Source organism: Lampetra planeri, chromosome 2 (genome assembly GCF_965212315.1).
Source record: "Lampetra planeri chromosome 2, kcLamPlan1.2.h2, whole genome shotgun sequence".
Lineage (NCBI taxonomy): Eukaryota > Metazoa > Chordata > Hyperoartia > Petromyzontiformes > Petromyzontidae > Lampetra > Lampetra planeri.
This window is the reverse complement of record NC_136108.1, coordinates 18,486,718-18,505,594: the sequence shown is the minus strand read 5'-3', so window position 1 is coordinate 18,505,594 and position 18,877 is coordinate 18,486,718. Positions and strand designations below refer to the sequence as shown.

Sequence of the window (18,877 nt, the reverse complement as noted above, 5' to 3'; positions counted from 1 at the left end):
TTTGGCCAATAGGAGAAAATGTAGCACAAGGACAATGGGAAGCTGTGCAGGTAGCTTGGGGTGCACGGATGATCGGGACTTGGGTAGAGGGATATACTATTAAGATCTCATTTTTCTACCCAGAGATCGATTAATAAAATGTGGCTCGCATCCAACCAGTTTAGAATTAGATTAGCGTATCAACGTATTGTGCTCCTACGCTCTGTGACCTATAATGAGGGGAGGGATAATGCATTTGTGAACACATGGGGAGGGGGTGCATGGGTACATCACATGAATATCATAAACCCCTGCTCAACGATTGGCAATTTTGTGGACATATTCAACGCTTAATATTTTGACAACAAATCCCCTACGTTCTTGCACAATGTTATTGCCAGGTTAACATTTGCATTTACATAACTTTTTACAGCTAAAGTAAAATTAAATGAACGTTTAATCAATACATTATTTTAAAGCATTCATGCCATAGGGATGCATACATCCACTGCGTTATTCACGTGAATTGAATCTGGTTTGCTTCCACTGAATAAATATTTATTGTGCGTATCAAAGCTGCTTGGCAGGTGTGTATATCCAGTGATCCCTGCATGTCCGAGATAACACGATACATAGCCTCCCCAGATGCACAGTGCTACGAATCGTACACTGGGAGGGCAGCACTTGATGAATCGTGTTCATATCTGCTTTCATCAGTGACTTGGGCTGTCCCCGCACGCCTTGCAGTTCCTGGGTAATATTTTCCGAACGTGTTTCACACTTACGCAAACGTAATTGCATGTACACATTCCACACTGTACCAGTGAAATAATGCTGGGGCTGTGTTGAGCCAGGCCGTGTTATGAAGGGTACTTTCAAAAATTAATCACGAAATACTCGAGGTTTTATGAGGAACGTATCACACGTGTATTTGGTCTTTTAAAATGATCGTAAGCTAATTTTTGTTTATTTATTATGTCTTTAATATATTGTCATTTCAGCTCGGATATAACAAGCACTCTAGTGTAATGTGGGGCTTTGAATGATCTGTTATGTATTGGCTGCTGATGTTCGCAGGTTAACCTAAGCCTTTGTCCAAGATCTATTCACCCTTTTCATGAGGCTTCGGTATACTTTTAGAATATAACGTTTTTTTAATGATAAAAAAAACACTGCAATGTACAACCGACATGCTGAAAGACAATATATTGTACTCCAATAATGTGATCATCAGTTGCCGCCTCCAGTAATGTGATGACAGCAAATGCATTACTCTTCATCACTGTTGACATGCATCAATAAACACCATTCGCCGACATCCTTATTTTATTAATGAAACAGAAGCAATGCTGTTGAGGGAGAGTAGTGGGGGCGTTCTTATTCCTTGGGCAAAGAGTGCCACCTACAGTCAGATTCATGGAACTGTCACCTTTGTAAGTGCACACACCACTACAAAAAGACAGTCCACCCCGTATATCCTATTAACAGACTGTTAGGGCAAGCGCTGTTAGCGAGCACCTATTAAGGCCGGCACAGCACACGAGGGGGTGGGTGGCCAACACCACGCCCGGCCACCTTTGTCTCCCTAGTGGTGACGTTTACACATTGCACGAGGTACTCGTGTAAGGCTGAGTCGACCTAGGGGAGACCCATGACCGGTTCAGATAATCATCACTGGTGTTGGTGGCCGTGAGCGGGAATCGAACTCCGGGTCTCTGCCGCGTTCGTAGTAGCGCAGCGCGCTAACCACTGTCCCACCGCTCCCTCCACACCACCAGAGTACGTATTGTTGGGTCCATCATTGAAGACTCGGGGCAGACATTTTGCTGGCGAGGGAAGAACCTGGATTGGTGGGGAAGCCGCGTGCTGCGGGCAAATCGAGGGGAGCTTCTGGGGAGGGAGCCGTCAAACACGCGCAGGGCAGGGTGCCCAGATGCAACGTGGTGACCACAAGCTGGGTGGGATGACTCGCCGCCATTGGAGCCCTGCTTCCATGTTGAGATGATCGGCCATTTGCGTGGCTTCCCTCACTCGATTGGGTTGCTTGGGTTTCTTCCAATGTATCACCAAACTAACTCGGTTTCTTTACCTTTTTTGGAGGGATCCTTCAAGCAATGTTGCGATTCCTTTTGCAACACTACGTGCCAGGGAAGGTGACACTCCACTTGTCACACAGCTCCAGTAGCAGTCGGACTGGGGACCATAATTAGTTCCCTCGGGGGCAAATTGTACGTATTATTAAATATTATAAAGCAACAACGATAACTGAATTTCCCTTGGCCTTTTCATCGCGTTTAGTGGAGGCTGAGTCTCTACAGTGCCAGGAAACTTGAGCCCTGCAATAGCGTGAGGCTGTTCTTTTCTCTGTCAAAAATATCACTGAATGGTAACCGCATGGTGCCAGTGCTCAATTGCCCAGCACGAGCGGCTCAGCCAAGCTCCAGTAGGGACACGATCAGGAAAAGCTGCCTTATTGCATTGCCATGGGTGGGAAAAAAACATCTGGAGCCCCCCCCCCCTCCAGATTTTAACCGACTGTTAAACCGTTTATAATTCTACAACGGAGGCACATTTCACAAGCTGCTTTTGGGTATTTATGGTCCAGGGTCTCCGCTTAACTCTTGTGTTTTTGAGTATTCATGAAAAAAAAATCAAGGTTTGTCCTGCTCATATGAGGATGAGGCGGTGCTTATATCAGTGGGCTACACTGAGCCAGTGGTGGAAATTCCCCATCACTATGGTGGGGGCCAGTCTAAGCAGAGGGATACTATTCATCAACGTAGAGCAACACCTCTCGTATCAGCACATGTAATTCCGGGCTCTGAATCAAGCTACAGAGAGACTCCTTATGTACACAGATTTATTCTTCCTATTATCCACCTTTTTCACGGATGAACAGGTGTCACTCGCGAGTAATCGTGGTGGGAACTATATTCAACCTATTAACATGTTTTTTGCATATAACCCAACCGCCCCCCCCCCCCCCATATCACATGAATGTACTTTAACAATACCAAATTAATGTTTGATATTTTACTATAGTCTGAATCCGTCATTACATTTATTTAGTAAGTCATTTACTTTTTTTTTACTCATTTACCACCCGCACCTCCCGATTAGCACGCGCTTGGCTACGCGTGGTGCGAGAGAAGTTCAACGTGTATGTGTGAATGTTGAACTTTTTCCGCTCCGTACCTAGCCAACCGAGCGCTAATCGGAGGCGCGATCAGCACGTGCAAAGTGCGTCACCGTGGCTCTAACTCAGAGGTCGCAACCGGATACCCGTACCCTACCCGATACCCGGCTACCCGTACCCGGCTGGGTACGGGTACCCATTTGCGACCCTGGTGCGGCCGGGTACGGGTACCCGTTTGCGACCCTGGTGCGGCCGGGTACGGGTATGGATAAGGAATCAAAACCCGTTTGCGACCTCTGCTCTAACTGCAGCCTGCGGTTGCGCGTGTGCTATAATCCCGCGATCGCTCCGCTGTCCCTCCGCCCCCCGCCTCCAGATCCTGCGGATCTGCACTCGCTACACGCCCGAGCACGACACGATGACGTTCTCGGACGGGCTGACGCTCAACCGCACGCAGATGCACAACGCGGGATTCGGGCCGCTCACCGACCTGGTGTTCGCGTTCGCCGCACAGCTGCTGCCGCTCGAGATGGACGACACGGAGGCCGGCCTGCTCTCGTCCATCTGCCTCATCACGGGCGGTACGTTGACCGCCGGGTGGAAGCTTGGAACCGGGCACGTGGCCACGTTTCACTGCCACCTCCATCCTCGCGCCCTCTTGTCCGTCTGCCTCTCTCTCCCTCTTCCAATGTCTCTCTACATGTAATCGCGTGACTAAGCTCCTGTTTTTAATCCCAGTTTATAGTAATTTGAAAAGTTTAACACGTAGGCTTTCGCGACCAATATTATTCATAATATAGGTTTTTGACCCAAAAACCTATATTATGAATAATTGGAAACGTTGTTGGTCAGGTAATCGGATGAAATTACTTTGAACATATTAACAATATGATATTGTGTATTACAGTACCTCTACAATGTCAATCACTATTCCCGCACCTCTGATTATCACGGTTGGCTACGTACGACACAAAATACGTTCAACATACACATGTACAAGTGTAATCTTGTCACTTCTGCAATACCAAGCATGGATGGGATCACAATAGGGTAATTTGCACCTTCAGTGCTTAAATTCGCACCTGGCACGGTGTGTAAACATCAACACACCACACCTCCACATGCCGTTCCAGCCACTGGAAATTACATCAAATAAAACCGCGCCCAATGACATCGAGCAGTGCTCTTCATTGCAAGGGCCACTGGCGGCCCCTGGTGGCCTTTAGTGCGGCCCCTGATGTGCGGCCCCCAACAATACACAAACAGTGACAACACCCCCACATCACCGTGCTGCTGTCAAACCCCCAATTGTTTCAAACGTGTGGCGGCCCTCGCGCCGATGATGTCTTATCGGCGAAAGTGCCCCCCCCCCCCACCCACCCACCCACTACTGACGCAGAGGCTAACTGGAGAACCTTTGCCTCTATTTGTACGCAGACCGTCCCGAGCTGGAGCACCCGGAGCGAGTGGACCGGCTCCAGGAGCCGCTGCTGGAGGCGCTCAAGTACTACGTGCGCAAGCGGCGGCCCACCAAGCCCCACATGTTCCCCAAGATTCTCATGAAGATCACCGACCTCCGTGGCATCAGCTCCAAGGGTGCGTCCGTCGTGTCGCGAGACCGGCAATCCGCGGGCCCTTGGGGAAGCCTTGTTTCAGCGAGGCTAACCGCAGAAGCAAGATACACCGTGGCACCTGGCGTACAGGTCTTGGGTTCGATCCCGACTCTGACGCCTGTTGTATATTTGGAGGTTGCATATTTCTCTCTCTGTGGTCACGTGGATTTTTTTCCGGATCTTCTGGTTTAACCAATCCGCATTTAGAAACATGTGTTTAAGAGTATTTGGCTGCTATACATTTCCAAGTGATGAGCCACTTTCATTTGGGCTATCGTTTGTGGCCAGGTCGCTTCTGAAAAAGAGCTGCTGTATAGCTCAGTGGGCCTTACCTGGTCAAATAAAATAGATATAACTTGATCTGTGGTTGTCAGCACCAATGGAAACACGTGGCACCAGTTTCCGACCACTTCTTGGCTTTACAAATGCACCAAATGACAACGCGTCTGTCTCCGTGCTCGAAGGATTGAGGGCGTTGGGGCCCTCATCTCCGTTCATGGCCCTCGGCGGCCAATTATGAAGATGCCATATGCCGATGGCGGGGAGACGAGGCCTTTCCACGGGACAACCACTGTTGATTTCCCAAAAAAAGAGAAACTCATTGTATCATTCCGGGAGGGATGATGATCTAAGTTAAATCCTGACCCGAGTGGGAATTTGCAGTTGAACTTGAATTGCTTTTGGGAGTTGAGCACACAAGTAAATTTGGTTAATTGCTTCATTGGAAGCTTGCTATAGAGTGTCCTTCAATGTCACCTTCTGTATCTTGATTACACGTTGGAATTCAAGATAAGCGCACGCAGTTCAATTTGAAAGTGTGCTTTCATAGCAATCCATAACGTTATTTGCTTATATGTTTGCAAAATATCAAATCCACGGTGGTTAAAAAGAAAAACACAACTTGTAAAGTAGGATAAATGTAGCATTTTATTGACCTTATTTATGCGTGGAACTAAATTTGACATGGTCAATGCTTTGCATGCGATATCGTATCGCATCGCATGCCAGCAATGTGGAATATGGGGGGAATTCACTCCCGAAATATACCGGCCTTCGCCAACTTTATTTCAAACGAGCGGACAGATTTAATGCGTCCAAATTGGGGAGACAAATGTGATGCGCCCGATAGAATGGAGACTTACACGTGCAGTCATGTTTTTGTAAAACCCATGACCTTAATGTCTAAAGTAATCCAAGTCTATATAATTTATACAGAAAGGAAATGTAATGGTGCACGCCTGTAATCCGGGGCTTTTGATGGGGGATTGAGGGATTGAGGGATTGCATCTCATCATGGCAGTCACCCTGATGGCCTCCAAGGTGGTCAGGAGATAGCAAAACGGCAAGAAGGTTACTGACCGATGTGCATATTTTTCAGTGTTTATACGTTTGCACGTTTGGTTTTCTGTGGTTACTCGGGCTTTATCCCTCCATAGAACAATATTTTAATGGGATGTTGGTCGAACATCTTCAGCAGGGATCCCTCTTGTAAAAGTTCGGATACAATGTTAGGCTTTCACGGGTAAATAACGAATATTGTTGTTATTTGTTTGTTGTCTTCCAGTTACGTAATGCATCGGTTGTGAGTTTAAACCCATGTTGGTGGCTGACTCACCACGTGAACCCTCTAAACGAGTATCAACGTGTGGGAAGTCAACAGCAGTTTTAAGCTATTGGAGTGAAAACAAAGCACTGCAATGCTAATGTCACCATATCACATTGGTTCCCATAATCCAAGCCCCCCCACTGGCATAATCGAAAATCCATTCCAGTATGGACCAGGGAGGATAGGTGACAATTGGAGATGCCAAGGAAAGTAACTGCAGCTTTAAAAGAAAAGAAAAAAACATTCAGTGCACTGCACCTCCCCAGAACCGTGTGTACGAGCACTCACACCCACACACCACACCTCCTCCTCCTCTGCCCAGGCTCGGACCGCGTGATCACGCTCAAGATGGAGATCCCAGGCTCCATGCCACCGCTCATCCAGGAGATGCTGGAGAACCCCGACGGGCCCGAGGGAGGCTGCACGACCCCACCGCCGCCGCCGCCGCAAAGCGAACCCGCGGCCGGAAACAAGGCCCCCGTGTCAGAGCCCTCCGCAGGCAAGACCGGCGGGGCCGGAGCGTCCGGGGGGGGGGGGCGGCACCAAGTGTACCAGAGCAAAGGGGGGGGGCAGTGAGGACTGCAGGGCCAGCAGCTCGACCGCCGCTACTGCTGTGACGGCGGCAGCAGCAGCAGCACGTGACCTGGCGCCTCCGTCAAGCAAGGGCGCTCTTGCAAGGTGTTCAACTGGGCCTCAGCCACCGCAGCCGCTTCAGCCGCACGTCAAGAAGTGACCCCCCCCCCCGCCGCCGCCTCCTGCCGACTGCAGATGCACTAAAAAGATTGTTTATTTTCGTCCCTTATATATGTATAAAAAAAAGGCCTACTCTGAAAGGAAGTCGTATATTTTTTAATTCTTCACAGCAAAAATGCGGGAAGTAAATGGCGCTTGTTGATGAAAATTGACGGTCGTGTAATGTTTTCAACACAAGGAAAACCTGCAAATGAAGATGGTCATAATGGCTGTTCAAGTCGGCTGCCCGAAGTGAAATTGATCGGACAGTTGTTAATGCTGAAGGACCTGTATATTTATTCGGCATGTGTTCAGATAGTCAAACCTACCGATGATTCCTCCCAAGACTATGATGTGGTTCTGAACGCGGCGCACTAAAGGGGAATCAAATGATTACAGCTCGGACTTGGAAGGCTCACCTGCTTCAGCGGAAGCTAGTTATCGGACCGCTCTTATTGTAACCTTTTGAGGAATATAGCTGTTCAACAATGGAACATCTGTACTTTTCAACAACAGGACATATAAAGGCTTTGTCTTCTGTGGACATGTGATCACGGAGAAACTTCTTGCCGCATGGAGGTGATACTCCACCAGCTTACTCGCACTCAAAATCCAAGCAACATCATCAAATGTCTCCAATTTATATTGGGCTTTTTTTTATTTGGATTGCAAACACGAATCGAATATTGTTGAGAAATGAACATTTTTAAGAGGCTAATTTTTATACAAAACCTGATTTTTTTTCTCTTTGCCACGTTGCAAATTCTCGCTTTTGGCTCTCGATGTGAAAGCACACCGGGTTACACAGCCCTAGGCTCATTAGCACGCTATCAGGGTTCTATGACTGTCGGTTGACATCCATGCATCAGCAGCTCTTAAATGATATTAAACTGACAATGGCGGAGAATAACGAATGGCAGCAACATCATTAGATAGTCACATGACTCCACGATGGAGCCAATGCATTAAGTAGACTGCACCAGCGGATGACATGAACTTGAGAGCGACCTTATTTTGTCCTGATTGTTTTACCCTTTCAAATGTCATGTTGAAACCGGTTGGTGTGTGCTATGGAATAAAATCATGCAATGTGTTTTTTTTTTTAATCGGAGCTCATAACTGTTGCTCATATAGACAGTGCCTCATCACGCAGTACGCTGTTGCTGTGATGCATCTATTATATTGCCTTATAAATATATCACATCCTATAATGTACTGTATTTATGTTATTTTAGTGCAGTACAAGGCTAAGTGACTTGTATTTTGTATGCATTTTGCGGTTATATTTCAGTGGGGGGGGGGGGGGGGTGACGTAGGGTACGTGTACTTGTAGTGGATGGTGGTGCAGTTCAACCTTGTAAATGAGCACAGTCCGTTACAGCCAGAGCAGCGTACAAGGAGTGATCCAAAAGTCAATGGTCTGGAAATGCAGTTTCCAGTTAAAATGAGGTCAAATGACACGATTTTGTACAAATTAAATAACTATTTATCCGTCTCATTCACTGTGACCTATCTTTTCTGTGATTGTCATCCAGATTGCTCTATTCAGTTCTCCAATATACAGTTTACACGCAGACAAGATCAAGTCGGACACATTTTAAATGTATAGTTAAACAATTGCAATGAAGTCGGTCATCCATTCAAATAAAGTATTGCACTTTAATGTGACTCGTCACCCTTGCAGCGCCGCTCTCGTGTCAGGCAGCATACCTTTCGATCACTCCGCACGTGACAGTAATGAATATATTTCTCTTTGTTATGGAATTTTTTTTAAAGCAATGTTTTTCATGTTATTCCTTTTCTGTTACTGTGATTGGGGGCTTGGGCTTTAACTGATCACGTGAGACACACGGAGTACTGTCATTCTTTGCGTGGCACCAAAACAGTCCGATAATACAAAGCTTTTGCATCAATCGGGCGCGGCGAGCAAAGAATTTGAGCCAAATATGTAGTAGTTCTCTGGGGTTGCTGCCTGCATAGCCACTGCGGTCAAGTTGAACAGCACCATCATGTAAGCTTTGCCTGTTGCGATGCCGCATACAGCACGCTTATGTGAGACAATCCAGCGGAACGCTTTTTGGGGGGGGTGGGGGAAGTGAATGTGCCAAATGTGTAAACGTGGAGACCCTCGACTTTGCTGAATGAGATTATAATGGGTCATTCAGATGTTCTTAAACAAAATTCTCTTAAAAAAAAAAATGTTTTTTTTTTAGAAATAACTTTTATGTTGGAATTACCCTGTAGGTTATGTTAATAAAATGCTTTCAACACAAAACTACATTTTTACGCATTTGTTTGTGGGACCATGTACATGCCTTTTAAGTGATATGTTTCATACAGTAGCGTGGGTCCATTATAAACGTTTTTGGGTTAGATCGCGTTATTTATACAGGTAGGAACAACAGGTTCCACACTGCCCACCAGGGATTATTTGTCTGTCTGTCGTGCATATGGGGAGGGGAGGGAGGGGTAGGGAGGGGCTGGGTAGGGTGGGGAGGGGCTGGGTGGGGAGGGGCTGGGTGAGGAGGGGCAGGGTGGGGAGGGGCAGGGTGGGGAGGAGTGGGGCTGGGTGGAGAGGGGCTGGTTACCCCGTGGTGCCCTTATAAAACTCAACGTTTAACCTACACGACACGATACACTACACTTATACAGGTAGGAACAACAGGTTCCACACTGCCCACCAGGGATTATTTGTCAGTCCCTCCAGAAAAACGCGATTATGCGATCGCAAGATTTCACGCAAAATCAGCCAAAGTCCGCATATTTATGCGGGGGGCGCGTTTTTTCAAATACGCCGCACTTTCGCCGCATAAATTGCAGATTTCCGCGCGCAAAATATGCGGGCTTGCATGATTTCATAATCCCCGCATTTTTGTTGCAAAAAGTCACATATCTTAGCAGAAAGTTGAAAAATGTTGCGTTTACTTCACACAAGTGCAGCCATTTCCCCTGTTGCCATGGGAACGTTATGAAGTGACGTCACTCATTACGCGACATCATTGAAAAGCTGCAAACCCCGCGATGCCAATGAAACCATGATGAAGCCCGCAAATCTTTCTCATTTGCCAACAAACATAAGCGCAAAAGACCACGCAAAGCAGTTCCCCAGTGTGTTACATGACAGTGGGGGCAAATTATTTTGCATAGCTACCTCTGTAAAACAGGAAGCACACATTTTATTTTTTCATATTTTATTTATTCATTTTTACAGAAGTTGTAGCATATTCATTTTGTAAAGCTACAGAACTTGTTCGACTCAATGTTTTGTAAGTTTGAGCCATCTGTTTGTTAAGGTCTGAAATAAAACAAGATGAGAACTTAAATATTCCCAGCACTTTCTGTGATGTAGTATGCTTGCTTATAGGAAGTAATAAGAAATGACTCTTTACATTAAAGTAGTAGCCTAGTGAATAGGGTGTTGGGGGAATCACTTTTTTTTCTCTTTTTCATCAAACCGCAGTTTTTGCAAGTTCCCGCAATTTTTGCAAGTTCCCGCAATTTTTGCAAGTTCCCGCAATTTAATCGCATAAAATTGCATAAATATCCCGCATATTCCATCGCATTTTTTAAGAAAACGTGCCGCATAATCAACGATTTTTGCCCGCAACAATCACCAAAAAACTCCACGTTTTTCTGGAGGGACTGATTTGTCTGTCTGTCGTGCATATGGGGAGGGGAGGGTGGGGGCTGGGTGGGGCTAGGTGGGGAGGGGCAGGGTGGGGAGGGGCTGCGTAGGGAGGGTGGGGCTGGGTTGGGGGTGGGAGGAGTGAGGCTGGGTGGGGAGGGGTTGGTCACCCCGTGGTGCCTTTATAAAACTCAACGTTTAACCTACACACTACACTTATAGAGGTAGGAACAACAGGTTCCACACTGCCCACCAGGGATTATTTGTCTGTTTGTCGTGCACGAATGCGCTGTCCAACCAAGTTCCTACCTGCCCACTCCGAAGAAACGTGTTAAATGTGTCGTAACCCTCCACCACCCGACACGGCTACCGGTGTGTTGAAGAGTGGTGCAACATCATTTACAATTTTTGAGTAGTACGACGTTTCGCTGGTAATTACATCCAGCATCATCATGTAATTACCAGCGACACGTCGTACTCAAAAATTGTAAATTATTTTCTTGGTTATTTCGGTAAAGTCACGTAGAAGGGACTTTACTGAAAGAACCAAGAATATGAATCCCTGCAGTCACGAAAGCTTTAAATCAAAATTGTAAATGATGTTGAATCACTCTTCAACACACCGGTGGGCTAAAGTAGTGAACTTTTGTAAACGTGACACATGTTTTACTGTTTGGCCGTGTCGGGTGGTGGAGGGTTACGACACATTTATAAATAACGCGATCTCACCCCAAAAACGTTTATTATGAATTATATTGGTCGCGAAAGCCTGGTACGTGTTAAAGTAGCGTGGGTGTTTGTGTCCGTAGCAGCTGTTCCTTTGGCAGGACGTCGTGTTAACAACGTCGCGTACCGAAAAATAAAACCCCATTGAGCCACACGAAGTGGGAGGGGAGAGCCGTTGGGTTCTCCCCGACAGAATCCCATATTCCTTATGCATTTTAATTTGTTTAACACATACCCTGAACAAATTTGGTAAATATTCCGCCCCTCCCTCCGTATAGCCTTAACAGACTGTTTGGGGCAAGTGCTGTTCGCGAGCACCTACGAAGGGCTGGCATGGCACACGGGAGGAGATGGGTGGCCAGCACCGACGCCCGGCCGCCTGATGCTTGTCCACCACTCCAGCTACTCATTTAAGGCTGAGTCAACCTAGCGGAGGCCCAGGACCGGTTCACATTTTTTTTTCACCAGTTATAGGTCTCGATTTAAAGCTTTCGTGACTGCAGGGATTCATCTTCTTGGTTCTTTCGGTAAAGTCACGTAGAAGGGAAATAATAAAATAATAAAATAAACAATAAAATAATTCTCACGACGTTTGAATGACGCTGTCTTTCCGACAGACCTGTTCTTCACCTGAGGACGGCTGCTTGCGTTGTGGCCGAAACGTCGTGAGAATTATTTTATTATGTTTTATTTTTTTATTATTTCCCTTCTACGTGACTTTACCGAAAGATAGATTTGAAGCTTTCGTGACTGCAAGGATTCATATTCTTAGGTTTTTTCGGTAAAGTCACGTAGGTAAAAAATAAATAAAAAAAAAGTAAAATAAAAAATATATTAAATATTTACTTTTATTAATTTCAAATTTTTACCTACGTGACTTTACCGAAAAAAACCTAAGAATATTTACCGAAAGAACCAAGAAGACAGTTATAGGTCGTGAGAGCGAATCGAACGAGGGTCAACCGGGTTTGTAGCGCAGTGCGCTTTACCACCACCACCACATTTGGAAGCAACGTCAAATTGGACAGACTGGCTTTTGTCGGGCATAGGCGATGCCCCCCCCCCACCATCAATAACCCACGGCATGTGGGTTGTGAACGGGCATGTCTCGCATAACCGGTCTGTGGCCCCGGGGGGCTACAGGGAGCTGCTGGGACACAGGACGGTCTCTCATTGCGTGGGCACGGCAGTGCGAGCTGAGTGAGGGCGGTGTTCCTCTGCAACAAATTCACTGATTTTCAAAGAGCTGCAGAGGCGTGCTGGGGTAGGGAGAGCAGTGACGGATTCAACTAGTGCTGGGCCGCGTGGTATCTGTTATCAAGGGGCCCTAAAATATATATATTAAAACACAACATTTTAACTTGCATAGTAATTGTATTTTTTCATTAGCTATACAGCCAGATAATACGACAAATCGCTAACCTTAAACGCCCAGTCGTTCATAAAAGTCGAAGGCGGTATAGTACTATAGTAATAGAGCAAGTGCAGAATTACTGAACCGGAATTGATAGTTCTTGATAGCTTGAAAGCATTTAGCTGGGGGCCCTTGAAAGTGTGGGACACGTAGCTACATATGGAGCGACTTTTGCTACGAGGAGAATCCGACACTGGGAGAAGGGTGGTGGGGGGTGCAGTGAGAGTGATGAGTAGCAGGCCAGGTCCGCTCGTGCAGGTTGAGACCCAAAGCTGTTTGCATGCGAACGCGATGGAGATCTCGCCTCGTTGCGGGTGACAGATATCGTGGTGGAGCTCTTCGCTCCGCGAGGTCGTGTATAACATCTCCCTCCGCAGCACGCGGCTGAGATAGCGCCACTGCAAATGTGTCAACGTGTTCCGCCGGTGTGACTGAATGTACATCGCCCCATGTTCTACTTGTTGCCACGACAGTTATTGATAAGGGCCACCCTCATGCCGTGCTGGTCGCGAGTATTATTGGACCACACGCTGATCAGTGCGAGTTGGTGAAGATGAGAGCCATATGAGAGAGCACAGAAGTATAGTACAATAATTTATTATTTTGCTGCAATGCCCTATATATATTGTGTATGGCAGAATATAATTTCCCCATTGTGAATGTAACTGATCCGTGCTGCCTGCTAACTACAGCCAAAAAGGCTTGCGAATAATATGTATCAACAAAAAAAACGAGTATCCTGCGCAGTCTTCTGATGGTATATGTAGGTGGTTATCGCATGCGGGTCTTGGGAGACGTAGCCCTTGACTGTTGCCCAATTCATCTTCTTGGTTCTTTCGGTAAAGTCACGTAGAAGGGAAATAATAAAAATAAAACATAATAAAATAATTCTCACGACGTTTCGGCCACAACGCAAGCAGCCGTCCTCAGGTGAAGAACAGGTCTGCCGGAAAGACAGCGTCTGAATGGGCACCACCAAGCTTGGCAGCGTATATTTAAGCTGGGTTAGGGGAGGAAGGGCGCCTTGACAACGGAATTTGCATATCAACAGAGGAATTTAGCATGTTTATGGGAAATGCAGATATGGGATTAGCCCAATTGCCTTGTGGGTCGGACCGCAAGCCCCCAGTCCTCTTCACTCAGTTGTGGCTCACGCAACGAATGGCTCACGGCAAGGTGGCGCGGTGGGAGAGGCAGGTGGTGGGTGCTGTTCAACTGGTTCGAACATGTCAGCCCCCCCGTGCAATGATCGATCGCACACTCGGAATGGGCCATTCATTCAGAGACAAGCGGTTCATCTTCTTGGTTCTTTCGGTAAAGTCTGTCTTCTCGACAGACCTGTTCTCCACCTGAGGACGGCTGCTTGCGTTGTGGCCGAAACGTCGTGAGAATTATTTTATAATGTTTTTTATTATTATTTTATTATTTTCATTCTACGTGACTTTACCGAAAGAACCAAGAAGATGAATCCCTGCAGTCACGAAAGCTTTAAATCGAAAGACAAGCGGTTGTTCGAAGCCTCCATTAAATGTCTAAAGTCTGTATAACTCGATGAAGGTGAATAAATTGTTCTCCAGACCTAACAGATTTGGATAATGCTTCTTTGCTGGAAACTCATAACAAGGCTACCAAATTTCGATTTAAAGCTTTCGTGACTGCGAGGATTCATATTCTTGGTTCTTTCGGTAAAGTCACGTAGAAGGGAAATAATAAAATAATAATAAATAAAACATTGTTTTATTGACTCATAAAATGACTAAATACATGTTTTTGCACCTTCTTTAAGTGTGGCGATGCAATTTTTTTAAAATTGATTCACGGAAGTTGCTGGAATGTTGATTTAACTCCAAGCTTGGTGGAAAGTATAAATGTGCCCCAATAACTTTGGAGGTGTTCATGTCTCTCCAAAATAGCCTAGCAGCCTATAAACCACTGCGATCAGAGCTAATAGGCAACGTTCTGCCCTTGATAGTTTGTAGCGAAAAAATGCAGTATTATAATAACGCACATATAAGATGACAACTTGACCAAGCAACATTGCTATTCCTAATTTAGGAAGCTGATGACGAAGTTTCACCCCGTATCGAGGTGGAACTGCGCCCAGGTAGAACCACCATGGGGATGTAACTCAGTGGTAGAGCGCACGCTTCGCATGTGTGAGGCCCCGGGTTCAATCCCCGGCATCTCCACGAGGTGATATGTTGCCAGTGGACAATTTTACTCGAAGGAATATACGTGGCTTGTTTTCATTCCTTATGGTTGCTGAGCACAGATCCAGAAGACCAACATGTCAACAATGAACAGCACTACAATCAAAGTTGGTTCTTTCGGTAAAGTCACGTAGAAGGGAAATAATAAAAAAAACATAAAACAATACAATTCTCACGACGTTTCGACTGCAACACAAGCAATCATCATCAAGTGTGAGATCAAAATATTTATGGAAATTATCAAGATTATTAGAATTGAAACCGTAGGATGGACTTCCAAATTTGAGCAGTGCGTGGAGGAAGCCGAGAGAAAAGTGTTGTGACTTGCCGAGTGGTGGTCGAACGGAGTGGGTGACAAGAAAATCAGTCTGGAGTCCTCATCGCTGAAGTATAATTCAACGAGTGGAATTATACAGGTAGGAACAACCGTTTCACACTGCCCACCAGGGATTATTTGTCTGTCGTGCATTGCCCCTCCCAAACACGTACGCTCCGGGATTGGTTGAAGTGCATCACGTGACCGCGAGCTTTCTGTCGTGCACGAATGTGATGTACAACCAAGTTCCTACCTGCCCACTCCGAAGGAACGTGTTATTTAATGACAACAATTATTGATGCCCATGTCTTTGCAGGTGGGAGCAGTGGCGCAAAGTGAACATATCTAACTCATACTCTTTGGTTCTTTCAGTAAAGTCACGTGGGTAAAAGAATAGATCACGACGTTTCGATCGCAACACGACCAATCGTCATCACGTGGGACAACCACAGCAAGAAAAAACGCCTACTTCAGCAGTTTGTTTTTTGCTGTGGTTGTCCCACCTGATGACGATTGCTTGCGTTGCGATCGAAACGTCGTGATCTATTGTTCTTCTACCCACGTGACTTTACCGAAAGAACCAAAGAGTATGGATTCCTGCAGTCACGAAAGCTTCAAATCATGATATCTCACTCAAGAGGATGACAATTTTCATTAAGAGGAAGTCAACGGCGTTGGTTGTTTTTTTTTTCACAAGCTGTGGGTGAAGCTCACAAGATTGCGTTTAACACAAGATAGGAGTTTGTCCCGGGCTGAGACGACACCGACCTTGTGTGAGTTGATCAACTCCGTCCGCATTGCCGACCGAATGTACACAGAGAAGTCTCTAAGCAAAGTATTATGGATGAAGATATATCGACTTTTGACTTTTAAATTTCGATTTAAAGCTTTCGTGACTGCAGGGATTTATCTTCTTGGTGCATTCGGTAAAGTCACGTAGAATGGAAATAATAATAAAATACAAATAAAACATAAAACATAATTATTTTTATTATAAAATAATACAAATAAAACATAATCAAAATAATTACTTTTATTCTGTTTATTTCTATTATTTTATTATTTCCATTCTACGTTTATCTTCTTGGTTCTTTCGGTAAAGTCACGTAGAATGGAAATAATAAAATAATAAAAATAAAACATAAAAAAATAATTATTTTTAGTACAAAATAATACAAATAAAACATAATAAAAATAATTATTTTTATTATGTTTTATTTTTATTATTTTATTATTTCCATTCTACGTGACTTTACCGAAAGAACCAAGAAGATTTTGACTTTTAAACAACTTTTATTGCCGCCAGCAGCAACAGCACTGGAGGCGATTTGGATATGAAATGCACAGGGCGTTTCACGGTGATGTATAATGACGGTCGTGATGGCCGTGGCTGCGATGGTGATTCACCTGAGGAGGACGGCTGCTTGCGTTGTGGCCGAAACGTCGTGAGAATTGTTTTATTATGTTTTATTTTTATTATTTTATTACTTCCCTTCTACGTGACTTTACCGAAAGAACCAAGAAGATGAATCCCTGCAGTCACGAAAGCTTTAAATTGAAAGGTAATGAGATAGTTGATGGTTTGTGCGTTTGTTCACTCGGGGAAACCCGATGTCTCCCTACTCCTTTTCAGGAGGGTCCTGTTCAAAGTTTTCGCAGTAGGGGGCGATGATTACAAAGGAGCCCTTTGTAGGCGATTCTTCAACCTTCGCAAATTTGTGGACGTCAAATCGATGTGGCTTCCGATATACATTTTCCACGTGATAAGCCACTTCGTTGAGCTATCATTTATGGCCAGGTCGCTTCTAAAAAATAAGCTATACAGCTCCGTGAGCCTTACCTTGTGAAACAATCTAAAGCTTAGTTGAGATGTCACAGGAATGTTTGTTTAAACGAAGCAGACAGTGCACATTTATGTTTGGCCAACACGATATTGACCAGGGCGGCCACTGGAGTCGAACCGTGAAACGCTCTCCCACTCGGTCTTGTCGCTGTTGGCGGTGCAGTGATGGCGATGACAAACCTATTACAGTCGGTCCACGGCTTGGTGCAAGGGGCATAATAAACCTATACAGTAATTGTAACCCTATTTACCACTACACTACGCACGGATTTCATCGGCACGTGCTGGAAGCCTTGAAGAGGACAGGCGCAAACGATAACGCCCGTCCTAATCTCAGTGGTCAGACACTTTTAACACCGAGGAGATGGTGGCGGAGGTGGAGCGGTTTGAGTTCATAATAATAATGAAGTGATTTACACCATTGGAACCTCATTTGCCAGTAAAAAATATGAGAATTGGTTTTTTACCCTTCTATCTGGCAATAAAACTGACACTTTTTTTTACAAGGAGTCATGTTTGCATAGACCACAATACCTGCAGCCATAATGCAAACAATAATGCAAACAGTGCATATATTATCAGAGTTATGTTTTTTGTTTGCATTATGGCTGTAGGTATTGTGGTCTATGCAAACATGACTAATTGTAAAAAAGGTGTCAGTTTTATTGCCAGATAGAAGGGTAAAAAACCAATTATCAATGAAGTGATTGTTAACTCTCCTGGTGCCCGGTACATGGATGCAGTACGGTAGTTCAAATGTATCGGAGCTGAAGCGTGCCGGTGATCACCTTGTGAGGAGTCCAGCGATGGTTGGTGGTTGCCTCTCCGTCACCACGGAAGATGAACGTTAACGGGAACCCGCAAGCAAGTCAAATGACAAATTGTTGTGCAATGTGACCACCGAAAAACTTCTGATGTCCAGGTTGGCTACGGTGTTAAAAAAGACAAACCCCTTCAGGGAATGGCAAACGTGGTGCCGCTGACGTGTTGCCAAGTTGGTGGTGGCAGTGGTTGCGGTGGCATCGGTGATGCTATTGCTGATCGTAGCGGTGATGCAATTGTGGTGGTGATGGTGCTACTAATTGCTAAAAAATTCTGGTAAGACACAGAGTGAGTGTGTGTATGTTTGAGTGTGAGTGTGTGAGAGTGAGTGTGTGTGTGTGAGTCTGAGAGTGTGAGAGTGAGTGTATGTGAGTCTGAGAGTGAGAGTGAGTGTATGTGTGTGTGAGTCTGAGAGTGAGTGTGTGTGTGAGTCTGAGAGTGTGAGTGTGAGTGTGAGTCTGATAGTGAGTGTGTGTGTGTGTCTGAGAGTGTGAGGGTGAGTTTGTGTGTGTGAGTCTCAGTGTGAGAGTGAGTGTATGTGTGTGTGTGTCTGAGAGTGTGAGATGTGAGTGTGTGTGTGAGTCTGAGAGTGTGAGTGTGTTAGTCTGAGAGTGTGAGAGTGAGTGTATGTGTGTGAGTCTGAGAGTGTGAGGTGTGAGTGTGTGTATGAGTCTGAGAGTGTGTGTGTGTCTGAGAGTGTGAGAGTGAGTGTATGTGTGTGTGAGTCTGAGTGTGAGAGTGAGTGTGTGCGAGTCTGAGGGTGAGTGTATGTGTGTGTGAGTCTGAGAGTGTGAGGGTGAGTGTGAGTCTCAGAGTGTGCGTGTATGTGTGTGCGTCTTAGTTACCTAGAGTGTT

At 45.5% G+C, this 18,877-nt stretch overlaps 1 non-coding gene and 1 pseudogene across 2 annotated transcripts in view; both read left to right on the top strand.

The window, feature by feature from the left end:
* LOC144729314 (retinoic acid receptor alpha-A-like) overlaps positions 1-9,341 on the top strand; it is a 77,992-nt pseudogene extending 68,651 nt beyond the window's left edge. Inside the window, exons 6-8 of the transcript XR_013587689.1 lie at positions 3,492-3,696; positions 4,553-4,711; positions 6,657-9,341. The product of XR_013587689.1 is annotated as a retinoic acid receptor alpha-A-like (transcript). The remainder of the gene's footprint in view (positions 1-3,491; positions 3,697-4,552; positions 4,712-6,656) is intronic.
* Positions 9,342-14,948: 5,607 nt separating this feature from the next.
* On the top strand, positions 14,949-15,020 carry TRNAA-CGC (transfer RNA alanine (anticodon CGC)). Its single transcript has one exon. It is a non-coding gene; the product is annotated as a tRNA-Ala (tRNA).
* The last annotated feature ends 3,857 nt before the right edge of the window (positions 15,021-18,877 follow it).